We start from the raw sequence: 16,904 nt of genomic DNA, 5'->3' as shown, positions 1-16,904 counted from the left end.
ATGGTGTATGTGTATGCGTGTGTTTAGAGTGATATCCAGGAAACTACAGGGCAGATATTTCTGAAAATGTGCATGTAAATTCTTCCAGAGTATATCCCCCAGACGGTTTTGTTTTCAGGTTTAAATCAATAACACGGTTTCTTTTACCGTGATCAGTTTGCGCGGTTGTGGTTAAAAGATTCTGGCCAGTCAAAATCATTTATTTGTCATATTTTTTAATACTGATTTTCCATTTGAGTAAATCAGATTTAGAATTCCACATAAGGGAGCCAGAATATGATATACTGGACTTGTACAGGTCGATTCGAGGGGTTGGGATAATTGATTTGTTCGAATTTCTTGAATTACTTCTTTTGAAATTGGAGGCGATAGGCTTTGACATCTATATGTACATCATCCCACTTCTGCTAAGCTTTATAGGCAAATCGAATTTGATAAGACTCTTTTCTAATCAGTCGTGAAAAGAGAGGTTCGTTTTAAAAGACAGCTCGTCTATGTAAACTGCTCAACTGTTTTGAAGTGTTTGCACTTGCGCACTCCTGGACTGTAGAAGCATAGTCAATAACTGACTGAATATGTGCCTAAAATAAAAATAATTATTGTGCGTAGGGCTGAAAAGCTTTTAATGTTCGATAACTGGTTTTTTTTTAAGAGAGAGAGAGAGAGAGAGAGAGAGAGAGAGAGAGAGAGAGAGAGAGAGAGAGAGAGAGAGAGAGAGAGAGAGAGAGAACTCTGAACATTTATTGAATAAACACAAGGCTCATTTCAATGGGGAAATGGGGGGAGGGAAATTCAGCGTAGTACATGTGTCCACAGTGGAGCCGAATAAAAACAACAATAAAACAGTGAAAAACAAAACAACAGAACAGAACTCGCCCGGCTTACGAGTACATTTTGTTTTAGATTCGGCCATCCCTGAGAAGTAAGTGCGATCAATGCCCGGCGGGCACGGTGGAGAGCGATCAAAACTACAACATGCACGCGGACGAGGAACGGACGTGCGTCTTTGTTATATTTGCCAGGCATGAAAAAAATCAATGTTTATTTTGCAAGGTAATGCAAGTGACGGCCTATAATGAGATTGCGGATGTTGATTCAAGGACGCTTTTTTTTTTTGTTTTTTAATTTGCCAAGCACATTATGTGGGGCGTTTAAAGGCACAGTAAGCCTCCCGTAAACCATCACAAATACTGTCAGGCTTTTACACACAGTACAAACACCATTTCATTTTAACACTCACCGCTTGAGAACATACTAGGTGCCCTCTGTAAAGAGCGAGTAATTTTCAAAGAATTTATTTTTGTGTGGTTTATCTTACCCCTGAGCCACGGGAACCCGTGTGATCCAGTTTCCCTTTTTTCACAATTTTGTCGTCAGTCAGTAATTTGAATGCGACTCGATGTGAGCTTATCTGCAATAACACGTTATTATATACCTCTGACTATGCACGAAACAAACGGCTGTGGTTCACAAGAACTCTAGCGATGGCTTTTGACTGTTCAGAGGAACTGGCGATAGGCATAAACCGTCGTCTGCTACGAAAACCACGACCTTGCGTGACCCTGCTTCCGGGCTTTTCTTTTTTCAAACTTTCAAAACTTCGAATCTGCCCACCCACCCAGCCTCTTTAAAGGACTGGTAAAAGGTGAAATGATCAGATACATTCGAACCAACAACAACATAACCACACAGAACAAGGAAACTGATCTATTCCTATCAACACTCCTTGAAAGAGAATACATACCAGGTGAATTGGACCTGATCAAATTAGAAGTCTTGAACATACCAAGAAACACACTTCTAAAACAAAAAAGCGACCATCCCACCAAAAACAAAGCTCCACCACTTCTCATGGTCTCAACCTACAACCCCAGACTGAGACACCTTAAAAAGAAACTCTTAAAACACTGGAAACTGATTCTACAAGACACGGAATGTGCCAGACTGTTCCCTAAACCTCCCCTTGTGGCCTATGCCAGACTGTTCCCTAAACCTCCCCTTGTGGCCTATGCCAGACTGTTCCCTAAACCTCCCCTTGTGGCCTATGCCAGACTGTTCCCTAAACCTCCCCTTGTGGCCTATGCCAGACTGTTCCCTAAACCTCCCCTTGTGGCCTATGCCAGACTGTTCCCTAAACCTCCCCTTGTGGCCTATGCAAGACTGTTCCCTAAACCTCCCCTTGTGGCATATGCCAGACTGTTCCCTAAACCTCCCCTTGTGGCATATGCCAGACTGTTCCCTAAACCTCCCCTTGTGGCATATGCCAGACTGTTCCCTAAACCTCCCCTTGTGGCATATGCCAGACTGTTCCCTAAACCTCCCCTTGTGGCATATGCCAGACTGTTCCCTAAACCTCCCCTTGTGGCCTATGCCAGACTGTTCCCTAAACCTCCCCTTGTGGCATATGCCAGACTGTTCCCTAAACCTCCCCTTGTGGCATATGCCAGACTGTTCCCTAAACCTCCCCTTGTGGCCTATGCCAGACTGTTCCCTAAACCTCCCCTTGTGGCCTATGCCAGACTGTTCCCTAAACCTCCCCTTGTGGCCTATGCCAGACTGTTCCCTAAACCTCCCCTTGTGGCCTATGCCAGACTGTTCCATAAACCTCCCCTTGTGGCCTATGCCAGACACAGGAACCTGAAAGAACTTCTTGAAAAAACCTCGTAACAAATCAAACAACAAGCAACACCTGCCTTGCCTAAACCAGGTAAAGAAAACAACACGCCAGGAACCCCATTGTTTATTCATAACACAACAACAACCACGAAAAATACGGAAAGAATAAATACAGCCACCGGGAAAAAAACATACGGGATACCAGTAGTGGCCGGAAAAAAGTAAAAAATAACCCAATAACGCTACACTGACCAACAGTATTGGTAAAACGAAGGAATCGACACACAACACGGCCAAACAGCCGCAACGCGGAAAGGGAGGGGAAGGGAGGGCAGAACCTCGCGCCCTAAAATCACCCCCACGGTAACCCCGCCCACCCAACCGAAAGGCCCCACTGTGCGTATCAAAGAGGCACACCCAACCATTGGCGAAACGCTGATTGACACACACTGTCTTGCATCTACACGTACCACGGACGAAACTCGACCCCACCAATGAAACCACACCTCAACTCCGACGAAACTGCCTATTTGGACAGACAGAGCCAAATACTTAACCCAGGCACACACACACGGTGGATAAAGGAAAAAGAATAACTTGTGGAAAAGAAAAAAACCCACAGAAAACACCCCACTATCTATCTTATTGCGCTGTTGCGCTGTTCTACTACGACTGACTGTGATGTTGTGCTTGTGCTTGCTTGTTTTTGTGCTTTGTCTCTAAAAGACTGTGATATCTTGCTGCATTGCAACTGTGTTTCTTCAGTGACTTTAGTGGTGCTGCTATCTGACTTTTTGCTTTGCTTTTGCTTTGCCTTGTGCCTTGTGTTTTGTGCCTGCCCCTCGTGTCTTGACCACTGTCTTGGTGAACGTGCTAAACTCTGTGCTCTGGCTCACCTACTACGCAGTGCGACCCTGCCTCTGCGTGTCTCCCGCCACGCCCCCAAGCCACGCCCACTCCACGGGCTGCGCACTTCACTACACTTCACCTCACAGTCTGGTAGTGTACCCGATATAATTTAATTTGCCCTGTTTCCAAATTCTGGGGAGCCTTTTATTGAAATAAACCCCCTCCCGGTCATGGAAACTATTTTCTCCCGTAAATACCCCTAGCCAAGAGCTACATATAACGGAGTGTATGTTTGCTTCTTTGTTCCTCTGCTTGTTTGTTGTTGTTCGTTTTTCCCTCCACATACATTGCGTCACATCTGAACAAATATCTGTAACGATCCAACATTTTGCTCGAAGTCTCTCTAGTATGTCGGCAAATTATTCTAAAAGTTTGAAAGCAATCCACCAAGTCATTGTTAAAGTACAGCACATTTTGTTATGACACCCCTAAAACATGACGCAAAAAGTTCCGTTTGTGACCGCTCTTTGAATCAAGCTGTTCAATCAATCAATCAATCAATCAATGAGTCTTATATCGCGCATATTCCGTGGGTACAGTTCTAGGCACTCTGCAGTGATGCCGTGTGAGATGAAATTTTATACGGCCAGTAGATTGCAGCCATTTCGGCGCATATTTACCTTTCACGGCCTATTATTCCAAGTCACACGGGTATAGGTAGACAATTATTAACTGTGCCTAAGCAATTTTGCCAGGAAAGACCCTTTTGTCAATCGTGGGATCTTTAACGTGCACACCCAATGTAATGTGCACGGGGGGGAGTTCGGACACCGAAGAGAGTCTGCACACAAAGTTGACTCTGAAATAAATTTCCGCCGAACCTGGGATCGAACTCACGCTGACAGCGGCCAACTATACGCAATTTGAAGGCAAAGTAGCCCAGGGTTTTTTTTTAAATGCACTTCAGAAAAAAACACTTTGTTGCAAAAAAACGGCAATATCACCATATAGGCAGCAGAGTAAATATTTCTAAGTGAACTATCAAGTAATTGGAAGGTGTTAAACAGCAAGTGAAAAGATTGTTTGCGTGCAACACACACGCCCTTGATCGTGGCACAACTAGTTGTGTCCACCGCAGCAAGTATTTTTGAATATACTTCTCCAATGGTTTAGATAAAACAGGTAAGAGGGAGATTGGTCAAAAGTTGTTAGGGTCCGTAAGATCCTTTTTTCTTAGCACACTTTAGAATTGAGGGGAAAACGTTTTGTTGTATGTTGAGATTGTAAACATAAGTCAGGGAATCAATTATGTATGGTAAAGCAAGTTTCAGCAACCAGCCAGGAATTGTATCGTGACCCATTGACTTTTTATTCGCCATCTGTTTTATTAGTTTTCCAATCTCGTGGACATAAATGGGTGGAATATTAAACGTGTCGTTTTGTGCCAACTTTTGTCCACACAATGGTTTTATCCAGAGAGACGTCGGTATCAGAGAGAGAGAGAGAGAGAGAGAGAGAGAGAGAGAGAGAGAGAGAGAGAGAGGGAGGGAAGGAGAGGGAGGGAGGGAGGGAGGGAGGGAGAGAGAGAGAGAGAGAGAGAGAGAGAGAGAGAGAGAGAGAGAGAGAAAGAGAGATAGAGAACTCGAACTCGAACTCGAACTTGAAAACTTTATTACCGAGGGATGATAGCATTAGGTCCATATGGTCCTTTCTTACAGCTAGTCCCTACTATAATACACACATAAAACAAAGAACAAATATGAAGAGAGAGAGAAAGAGAGAGAGAGAGAGAGAGAGAGAGAGAGAGAGAGAGAGAGAGAGAGAGAGAGAGCGAGAGACAGAGAAAAAGAGCGAGAGAGAGAGAGAGAGAGCGAGAGAGAGGGGAGAGGGAGGAGAGTGAGAGAGAGTGAAGATAGTTATTTGAGTCTGTTTCTTTTTTTAGGAGGATGCGCACGTCATTTAATTGTGGAAAGGTAAGAGCGACAGGTTGAAGTGCCAAGCTTTGTTTGTTTGTTTCTCTTTGTTTTGGTTTGCTTTGGTTTGTTTTATTGTTTGTGTTTTGTTTGTTTGTTTGTTTGTTTGTTTATGAACACTAACACTAACACTAACACTAACACGCATGATTGCATTCAAGTCTTCTCGCTTTCACTCGCATTTCAAAATGTAAAACAACAAATCGTGTAAATCTGGTATGACACAGGAAGCCAATGGATAAATGTTTTGTTCTGTTATCTTTGGAATCGTAAAAAATATGCTCAAATGTAACATACCCAATGTTTAAAGTAAACCCTCATCGTGTTGGAAAATTCAAACGACTTCTGATGCAAATGAATGATATTTCAATATTTCAAAAACAACTCATGTTAACTTGGTATGTCACAGCAAGCCATGTACATGTAACGTTCTTTCTGTGTGTGTTTTAGCTGGTATGACACAGCAAGCCATGTACATGTATAGTTCTGTATGTGTGTGTTTCAGCTGGTATGACACAGCAAGCCACGTACATGCATAGTTCTTTCTGTGTGTGTTTCACTTGGTATGACACAGCAAGCCATGTACATGTGGTGTTTTTTCTGTGTGTGTTTCAGCTGGTATGACACAGCAAGCCATGTACATGTAGTGTTATTTCTGTGTGTGTTTCTTATTGGAAATTCAATAACCAATTATTGAGTGATACATTTTTTGTTGATTTGATGAATGATTTGATTGATACCTTTTTATTAGAAAATATGGATACGAATGCTCACTTAAAATGAGAATTATTGAAAGTACGAATGCGTGATTTGTGTACAGCCTACCCAGCAAACAATTTTACGTTGTATTCACGTTATATTCACGTTGGGTTACGTTGGGTTTACGTTGCGTTTCAACGTTTTTTACGTAGATTTGTATGGACGAAATCACGTGGGAATAACGTTGGAAAACAACGTTGCATTTTACGTGACACCAACGTGAATGCAACGTGAATTATTGGTGGAGGTGGATTGTTCGTAAAACCATTACGTGAATTTTACGTTGTCACAACGTGAATTTTTGGTTGTGGTTGTGGTTTGGTTGAAATTGCGTTGCATTTTTACGCAATGTCCACGTGAATGGAACGTAAATTTTAGGTCAAAATTTAGATCAAAAATTACGTGAATTCTACGTTGACACAACGTAAAAGTTGTGTTTTGGTGCTTTTTTTCCTGATAAAATTGACGTGAATTACACGTCGACACAACGTGAATTTTTGGTTGTGGTTGTGGTTTGGTTTGATTTCGACGTGAATGCAACGTTGAGAGTGAATGTAGGTTTTGGTAAATGTATACACGCACACACACCAACTTTCACACTCAGTCACAGATCATAAGGACTATTACATGTAACACCATAAACTCAAGATACGATCAACAATTTTATTTCATAACAAAAACATGCATATTATGTTGCGGAGAAACTAAAAATGCACGCAGCTTTGCAGGGCAACAGCACAGCATATTCAATCGATTTCATTCTTTGTCCTGGTGGTCCTCTTCTCCCAGGCAGTCCTCTATGCGCCTCTTTGATGCTGGTCGCTAAACAAAGCAAAGACAGCACATTGATATTAGTGACACCAGAGCCTCCATAATGTCTGGAGTAGAAATACACATCTTTTCAACTTAGGTCACTTTTTAGTAACTTTCCACTGCCTACTATGTCTCTGGCCTACTGCCAACTGAGTGTTGACACTACATGTATTTCTTTTTAATATATGAAATAAAGCATTATGTCCCTTCTTCGAGCCTTGTTGTGTCAGATTTAGGCCGCAAGCCAAGACAACAAAAGACTGTGTGCCAGTGTGTATTCCTTCCATAAGAAATGAAGTATTTCAAACGAAAATTGATCGTTTCAGAACAGTTTGGGGGTATTTTATTTGTATTTGCATCATTAAGACATTTGACCTGGAAGGGAAACTGTCTTTAATCTGTGTACAAGAATTAAATGTTTGTAATTGTCTTAAAAACTAATGAGTGAGTTTGGTTATTAAAAATCGGAAACTTGTAAATAAAATTATTTTTTTTATTAAACGATCCAAAAACAATTTCATCTTATTCTTCGTCATTTTCTGATTCCAAAAACATATAAATATGTTATATTTGGATTAAAAACAAGCTCTGAAAATTAAAAATATAAAAATTATGATCAAAATTAAATTTCCGAAATCGATTTAAAACCAATTCCATCTTATTTGTTGTCGGTTCCTGATTCCAAAAACATATAGATATGATATGTTTGGATTAAAAACACGCTCAGAAAGTTAAAACGAAGAGAGGTACAGAAAAGCGTGCTATGCAGCACAGCGAAACCACTACAGCGCTGAACAGGCTCGTCAGTTTCACTCCGTTTTGCACAAGCGGCGGACTACGGTCATTGTGAAAAAATGCAGTGCGTTCAGTTTCATTCTGTGAGTTCGACTGAGCTTGACTAAATGTTGTATTTTCGCCTTACGCGACTTGTTTTCTAACCTTCATCTGTCCGACACGTGCGATCTCACTTTTTCAGTGAGTTATTTTTTCCCTCTAACATCTGGTTGCCAGACTTCCGTCAACCTCTTGTCAAATGTCACACTGTGATTCTCACGTATCTGATCGCTTCTTTAAGAGCACTTGACAGTGCAGCTAGTGTCCAGTCAATCACTTCTTTCAGACGGGTCATAAAATTGCAAAGGCTCCTAATTGCCCCGCTCCTGTACGCTTCGTTGGGAAAAGTCGAAGAGGCTAGCGGAAAACTTTGGGGGGAGGGTCTATGGGGGGGGGGGGGGGGGGATCTTAGATTGAGAGGAGACGGAATGCATGGAACGGAACTTTTATGAATCGTTTTGTAGTTTTTGTGTCTGGGGCATGTAAACAAACCAAAAATGAGCAAAATTCTGAGAGAAAAACGGAAGCTTTATCAATCAATCAATCAATGAGTCTTATATCGCGCATATTCCGTGGGTACAGTTCTAGGCGCTCTGCAGTGATGCCGTGTGAGATGAAATTTTATACGGCCAGTAGATTGCAGCCATTTCGGCGCATATTTACCTTTCACGGCCTATTATTCCAAGTCACACGGGTATAGGTAGACAATTAGGAAAGACCCTTTTGTCAATCGTGGGATCTTTAACGTGCACACCCAATGTAGTGTACACGGGGGGAGGTTCGGACACCGAAGAGAGTCTGCACACAAAGTTGACTCTGCGAAATAAATTTCCGCCGAACCTGGGATCGAACTCACGCTGACAGCGGCCAACTGAATACAAATCCAGCGCGCTACCAACTGAGCTATATCCCCGCCCCTTTATCAAAGCAAATTTGTTTTACAGTTGTTGTGATTATTTAACGACAAGAGGAGACACAATACAATGTTATACTTTTGATTTCTAAGAGTTGAAATCAATTACGCAGATATATTATAAGTCTACAAAGCCATGACGGTGCCAAAATAGCATGATAGCATTTTTGAATATTTCACTAATCAGAGCAGCAGAATTCTAACTTCATTATATAAAATCAATCTAATCAATGAATTTAGTAAGCACTGAAGGCATCGTGATCATTAAAAAATCTCACAACTTAAGAACATCATACCTCTGCATAAATTACGCTAATGCAGTATGTTTCTTCCGATTAATACAAACACTTTTTTTTTCGCAGAGCAGGGACCCGGCATTGATACCGTCACCTGAAAATCAGTGGCTGTGTTGTAAGACCTACATTTTGTAATTGACAATGACTTGAAAAGGCACGTGTCCTAAGCATGTAGGAAAGGTAATACATGTACACTCAACGGTGTCTTTTGCACACTGCTATCTGACAAATTATTTAGAGCGGTCATCAGAAGCAGGCGACGATAGTCGAGTGATTTATTACCCACGGGGGGGTTGAGGCTGCAGACAATTAACTGTGAACTGAGAAGGGGTAAGCGGTGGGGGCGGAAAAAGGGTGGGGTGACAGGCATAAAATAATGAAAACTTGTTACGGTCCGACTTTGGGTTTGGTGTGTGTTGGCTACGCTGATGTCTCAAGTAGACTCACGTTCATAAGGGGGTGGGTAAATCAACATGGTCGGCAATTTTATGATCCAGGTCGACAAAAGACGGTCAAGTGTGTAATTAGCCAATCAGTCAGATGACATCAAGGTGTCAAGTTCTGAATTCTTCTCATACCACCGTTCCGACCTCATCTCTCGGACAAAAGTTGGACAACCAAGTTTTGGAAGAAATTTTCAAGGAAGAATGACATCACAGGTTTCTGGAAAGCAAGGATTCGGGACAAAAGAAAGAATAACTGACACTATAACACACACACACACACACACACACACAAACACACACACACAGGCACGAACTCAAACAAACACACTGGCACACCACACACATACTGACACCACACACACACACACACACCGACACCACACACACACACACACACACACACACTCACACTCACTCTCACACACTCACGCACGAACACATTCATACAAACTTGCGCGCGCGCACTGATTTCTAAACAACAACAACAATAAGCAGTGAACGATGCATATGCTAATCATGAGGCAAGAAATGAATGTGGCAAGTTTGATTCAACTTTGACCCGCTCTAAATCCCACGTTGTACACAGGAGCGGTGTCCGTCTGTCTCGCTGAGGATGAAAGGGCTCACAGTTTCCAAAACTTGTGATCAAAATCAAAGTCTTTCAGTAACCTGGAAAGCTACTTAGAGTGCTGTCTTAATTATCCCCCTATCGCCGTAGGTCGAAGTTGAGGACTATCAAGTGTATAGGGAGGGGTAGGGGGAGGGTGGAAGGGAATTGTTACGACACGACTTTGTCGTGTAAAAGGAAATGATGGGTGGCACGCGGATATCCGTGGAATGTTCAGACATGGAAATTGCTTGAAATAACGATTATCTATTAAACTCATAGCTTATAGATTTCCATTAAGTACTTTTACCCCGCGTTGTACTTGAAGTCCGACACCTAGTGTGAAAACGATCGTTCAATAGTCCAACATATTTCTGCCCCTTTTCCCGTTTAACCCCCAAATAACAACAACTACAACAAAGACAGCAAGAGCGACGACGACGACAACAAAATGTTGGAACCAAATTGAAATCAGTGCAAACAAGACACCAGCAAATGTCGGACACCTACATGGTGGTTTTCAAGTTCCTCATTTTGTTACATGTCCCCATTCAACACTTTACCTATTGATCTTGTTATTTGGTTAGTTAATTTCTTCTTCTTCTTGTCGTTCGCTGTTAGATCGTCAGTCCGGACTGCAGGGCGGTTAGTTAATTTGAAATTAATGTTAAAGTTCCTAATTTGTTATCTAAATTTCGCCATAACGCATTTATTAACTCATTCATTTATGAACTTATTTATGTATCATTTCCCTATTCGTCTATTTGTTTATTTTTTTTATTTCAGTTATTTCAGCATGTAGGTATTTCGGTTGTAAGCAATTCAGTTATAATAAAACAAATTCACCCATTATTAGAAAGGGGAAAACAAATTGGAATGTCGGGTGCACATTCCAAGTTGATCCCTTTTTTAACTAAAAATAGCGCGCGTTATTACTAACAATGCTCTTGTACAAGCTTATAAAATATAAAGCCCACATGTTAAAATACCTTGACAACTACAAAGTGGGAAATTACAACGACGGTCAACAGTCAGAGTTATATATTGCTTGCAAGCCTGTCCGCCCTGTATCCAAGATATCCCCCATGCACTGGCATTGTCCTAAGATGACACACTTATTACTCAACAGTAAATTCCAGTAAGCCTTTAGTCGGATTCTGTCATTTGTATGTTTGTGAATGTCACAGAAAAAACCCACAACTCCCAAGATCACGGAAGCATAATTAACCATTCAGTCAATTCAAGGGAATGCACGCTGAAAACGTCCGCTTTCATTTCACCTAAGAGGGGGAGGAAGGTGTTTTGTTAATTTTCTATTGCTGGTACTCGCACGTGTCCAAAGTGTGTGGGAAAAAGATCATGTCGCGTAAGGCGAAATTACTACATTTAGTCAAGCTGTGGAACTCACAAAATGAAACTGAACGCACTGCATTTTTTCCCAATGACCGTAGTCCGCCGCTCGTACAAAGGGCGGTGAAATTAACGACCCTGTTTAGCGCGGAAGTGGTTGCGCTCTGTTGCATAGCACGCTTTTCTGTACCTCTCTTCGTTTTAACTTTCTGAGCGTGTTTTTAATCCAAACATATCATATCTACATGTATATGTTTTTGGAATCAGGAATCGACAGGGAATAAGATGAAATTGTTTTTAGATCGATTTCGGAAAATTAATTTTAATCATAATGTTTATATTTTTAATGTTTAGAGCTTGTTTGTAATCCAAATATAACATATGTATACGTTTTTGGAATCAGAAAATGACGAAAAATAAGATGAACATGTTTTTGGATCGTTTGATAAAAAAATAATTTTAATTACAAGTTTCCGATTTTTAATGACCAAAGTCATAAATTAGTTTTTAAGCCATCAAGCTGAAATGCAATACCAAAGTCCGGCCTTCGTCGAAGATTGCTTTGCCAAAATTTCAATCAATTTGATTGAAAAATGAGGGTGTGATAGTGCCGCCTCAACTTTTACAAAAATCCGGATATGACGTCATCAAAGGTATTTATTGAAAAAATGAAAAAAAACTTCCGAGGATATCATTCCCAGGAACTCTCATGTAAAATTTCATAAAGATCGGTCCAGTAGTTTAGTCTGAATCGCTCTACACACACACACACACGCACAGACACACACACACACACACACACACACACACACTCACACACACTCACACACACACACACACACACACACACACACACACACATACACCACGACCCTCGTCTTGATTCCCCCTCTATGTTAAAACATTTAATCAAAACTTGACTAAATGTAAAAAGGCAAAACAACTCAGGGTTGAAGCAGTCTGCATGCAACTGAGGACAACCACAACAAGTCGCGTAAGGCGAAAATACAACATTTAGTCAAGCTCAGTCGAACTCACAGAATGAAACTGAACGCACTGCATTTTTTCACAATGACCTTAGTCCGCCGCTTGTGCAAAACGGAGTGAAACTGACGAGCCTGTTCAGCGCTGTACATAGTGGTTTTGCTGTGCTGCATAGCACGCTTTTCTGTACCTCTCTTCGTTTGGTTTAAACTGTTTTATTCAACGTTTGTGCATTATTTACAAATAAAAAACGCGTATATAGTAAACAACACAAGCATAATGCTTATAGTGGTGTTTACAGTTTTCTAGAAAAATACATATAAATGGCGGCTAATGTACAGTTTAAATGAAGAGCAAGCAAACATGAAAAGAAAATTGAATGAAACATGTACATCAAAACAAAAATCCGTTTAAAAATACATATATTATATTTTTCGTTTTAACTTTGTGAGCGTGTTTTTAATCCAAACATATCATATCTATATGTTTTTTTGAATCAGGAACCGACAAGGAATAAGACGAAATTGTTTTTAAATCGATTTTGGAAATTTGATTTTGATAATTATTTTTATATTTTTAATTTTCAGAGCTTGTTTTTAATCCAAATATAACATATTTATATGTTTTTTGAATCAGATAATGACGCAGAATAAGATGGAATTGTTTTTGGAACGTTTGATATTAAAAAAATAATTTTAATTCAAAACATAAACGAGTACTCACCTGAGTCGAAGTTTGTGTAGAATTCCACGATGTAGTTTACAGGAACGGAGGGATATGTGAGATGCGCACACCGCCGGAAACACGCCATTTTTCACAGCTCAGGTCATCTGATATAACCATATCAGATGATCTGACTTATCTTTAAGCAACCAAAAATGTTTTAGTTGCATTTACATTTGATAAATTAGCTTATTTCCTTTAATGGGGAGGGTGAAACTGAAGGGCGGGCACATATCCCTCCGTTCCTGTAAACTACATCGTGGAATTCTACACAAACTTCGACTCAGGTGAGTACTCGTTTATGTTTTGAATTCCACTTCTCGTAGTTTACCGAAACTACGTGATTTGTGAGATTTTAAAGTTGGTTGATTAAAGATTATAATTCAAACAAAGGAATAATCGAAGTCACACTAAAGTTAAATATCAAACATTTATTCTCAAAGGACAACATTAGAATAGTGAACACCTGTCTTGGCTTTTGCACCAAACATACATTGTTTGAAAACAACCATGTATTACAAAAATAAGTGATGCATTTATTTTCCATTCATAATAGGAATTGCAATTTCTTCATAACCAAAGAAACAATAAACACTGCAACACATTTGAAAACAATGGATCAAATGTCCACAAAACCATTTGCATTTTCTTTTACATGGAGACAGGGAGATAATTGTCTCTAGATCTCCATTTGTTAGCTCCCTTGTCTTGAATTTTAACCTTTCCCAATGCAAATTATCAGAATGTAATCAAACTTAGATTACTGAGCTGGAAGTTTTTTATTTTCCAACTTTCGCATAATAGTTTAAGATAGTGTTTGATTTATCTTTACTTTCCAGTGGTTTGTTATAGAACTTTTTGAAAGTGGATACATTTGACCAGCCTGCCACTTTCAAAATATCTTCAACAGCAACACCCGACTTGAACATTGCTGAAGATGATGCGCCCCGAAAGCTGTGGGGTGCAAAATTTGTTATTCCTGCGCGTATGAGGACAGTTTTTAGCCACCTAGCTATGGTGTCTTTCGCCGCTGGCCCATGTGGCTGTTGGTAACACAAAAGTAACTGGTCAGTCTCATCACTCTCACATCTGAATTCTACAGTACTATTAATGTACTGTCGAAGACAAGTCACCACACACAAAGTTTTGTCTTCTGTATAAAACGGTAACTGCAAAGGTTTTGGATGAAAGCCAGGTCTAGACTGCTTCAACTTTTCAGTTATGTAAATTGTACATCCATCATCATGAAAACAAATATTTCTCAACCTGATCAAATGAATTGTCTGCACTCTGTGTGCAGTAATTAACAACAACAAGGAACACAATTTTAAAGTCAAATCCTTCAATGAAAGTTCTGAATTTTCACCCATGTTTCTGAAAAACTGCAAAACTTTGTCTACATCCCAAGTTTCATTGTATCTTGGTTGTGGTGTACGCAGTTCAAAGATTCCCTTTAGAAATCGAATTACTAAAGGGTGACATCCTACTGTTTTATTGTCTGGTAGAATAACCACTGCAGATAGTGCACTCCTTGCAGTGTTTATAGCACTGTATCCTAAGCCATCTTCATACAGCTTAGTCAAGAACTGTAACACCTCATCTATAGTCGGACGAAGGGGATCACACTGGCACTGCACACAAAACTTGCTCCATCTGCTGAGGTAGGAGGCATACTGCTGTCTGGTTGAAGGTCGCCACGATGCCCAGATAACTTGGAAAGTCTCACCTTGAACTCCTCTTGCTTCGAGGGTTTTCCTGATAAGCAACAAGCCAGAAGTTGCAGAGTCCTGTGGAGCGGATGCACATCTTGCGTATGTGGTAGATGAATGGTAAGCTTTCCCTTTGGAAGAAGAACAGGCTCTTGTGTCAGCATTTTCAACATCTGGGGGTACCATACTGCCGTAGGCCACTTTGGAACGATCAAGATTCCTTCCGCTCTGTCGCGCTGCCATTTGTTGAGCACTTTCTGCAGCAAGCTGAAAGGCGGAAAGGCATATATTAACCATTTTGACCAATCTTGGGTAAAGGCATCAATGGCCAAGGCTTCTGGGTCTGGTGTCCAGGACACGAATGGTTTCATCTGAAAATGTAATCGTGATGCAAATAGATCGATGTCTGGCTTCAGCAGACGATCTTTTAATTTGCAGAAAATATCATGATTCAATTTCCACTCAGTACGATCATTGAATTGTCTTGACAAAACGTCAGCTTCTGTATTCAGTATTCCTGGGATATGTGAAATTGATATCCAAATACCGTTTTCCTTGCACCACATCCAAATTTGTTTTGCAACGTTATTGCAATCTGGAGAACGCGATCCTCCCATATTGGATATATAGGAGACTGCACATGTGTTGTCTGTCAAGACTTTTACATGTTTTCCTGTGATCATTTCTTTGAAACTTTTCAAAGCGTACAAAATTGCCATCATTTCTAGAACATTGATGTGCAAATTCATTTCTGTTTCGGACCATCGCCCTCCAGTCTTAATTTGACCACAAACAGCTCCCCAACCACCTGAACTTGCAGCATCCGTCTGGATTTCAACTTCAGGATTAGTTTTTTCAATGGGGAAAAAAGAGGAATCTAAATTTTCAATCCACCAGTCTAGTTCTTCTGTTGTCTTATCTGTCAAGCTTGTCAGCGATTCAAAATTTCCTGCAGAAAATTTTAACGATGTGAATTTCAGTCTGTCTAAACTCCTATAAAACAGTGGGCCCCTCTGAACAGCTGGAAAAGTTGCTACCAACTGGCCTATAACTTGTGCCAGTTCTCTTATGGTCACCCTCTTCTTTCTTTTCAGTTCTGAACATGCGAGCACAACTTTTTGCTTTCTTTCCAGGGGTAAAGTAACTGTCATATCTTCAGAGTTTAAAAGAAACCCCAAGTACCTCAGTTTCTTGCAGGGTTTGAGGACTGATTTCTCTGTGTGGATAATAAATCCCAGTGAATCGAGTAATTTCACTGTCTTTGACACATTCTCTGCACACTCTTCAAAAGAATTACCTTGCAGATAACTATCATCAATAAAGGAAGTGGATAAATATCCCTGTGATCTGAGTGTGGCATAGACTGGTTTCATTAACTTTGTGAAATAACGAGGGCAGTTACTTAGTCCATTTGGGAAGCAGGTATACTGATAAAGTTTGTTTCTCCACATGAATTTGAGGTATTTCCTGCATTCTGCTTTTATTGGTACAGAGTAGTATGCATGTCTGAGATCCACTGAAGCCATGTAGCAGCCTCTTATCATCATTTGAGTTGCTGACGTAAGATTGTCCATCTTAAAGTGCTCATATTGTACTGAATCATTAAACTTTTTTAGATTCAAAATGAGACGGTAGGAGCCATCAGGTTTTGGGACCATGAAAACAGGGGAGATAATTTCATCTTCCTGATGCACCGATTTTTCAATAACTCCCAAGGATAACAGTTTTTCAATTTCCGAATCCATTTTTGTCCATAGATTTCCTTGTACTTGATTTTTCAAGTAAGAAAGATTTTCAGAATTTAAGTCAGAAAACTCATCTATTGGAATATCAGCACCGCACACCATGTCAAGAATAAATGGGTCTGATGTTATTTCTTCCCATTTTTGAACAAACTTTTTTAGTCTACCTGCTTCAAAAGGGCGGTTAGGTATTGTATCTTTACTTACATATTTTGGCAGAGAAGGTAGTGGAGCTACTGCTGGCCTTGTTGCCACTCGGTTCGTCCGCTGCCGCGGTAGTTCATTCTGCC

The 16,904-nt window shown here is 40.4% G+C and overlaps 1 pseudogene; it reads left to right on the top strand.

Moving 5' to 3' along the window:
• Window positions 1–16,904, top strand: part of LOC138957549 (uncharacterized) — a 55,386-nt pseudogene that overhangs the window by 1,046 nt on the left and 37,436 nt on the right.

The sequence above is a fragment of the Littorina saxatilis genome, unplaced genomic scaffold, assembly GCF_037325665.1.
Source record: "Littorina saxatilis isolate snail1 unplaced genomic scaffold, US_GU_Lsax_2.0 scaffold_352, whole genome shotgun sequence".
Classification (NCBI taxonomy): Eukaryota; Metazoa; Mollusca; class Gastropoda; order Littorinimorpha; family Littorinidae; genus Littorina; species Littorina saxatilis.
The sequence above is the reverse complement of the archived record's forward strand: the minus strand, read 5'-3'. Positions and strand labels throughout refer to the sequence as shown.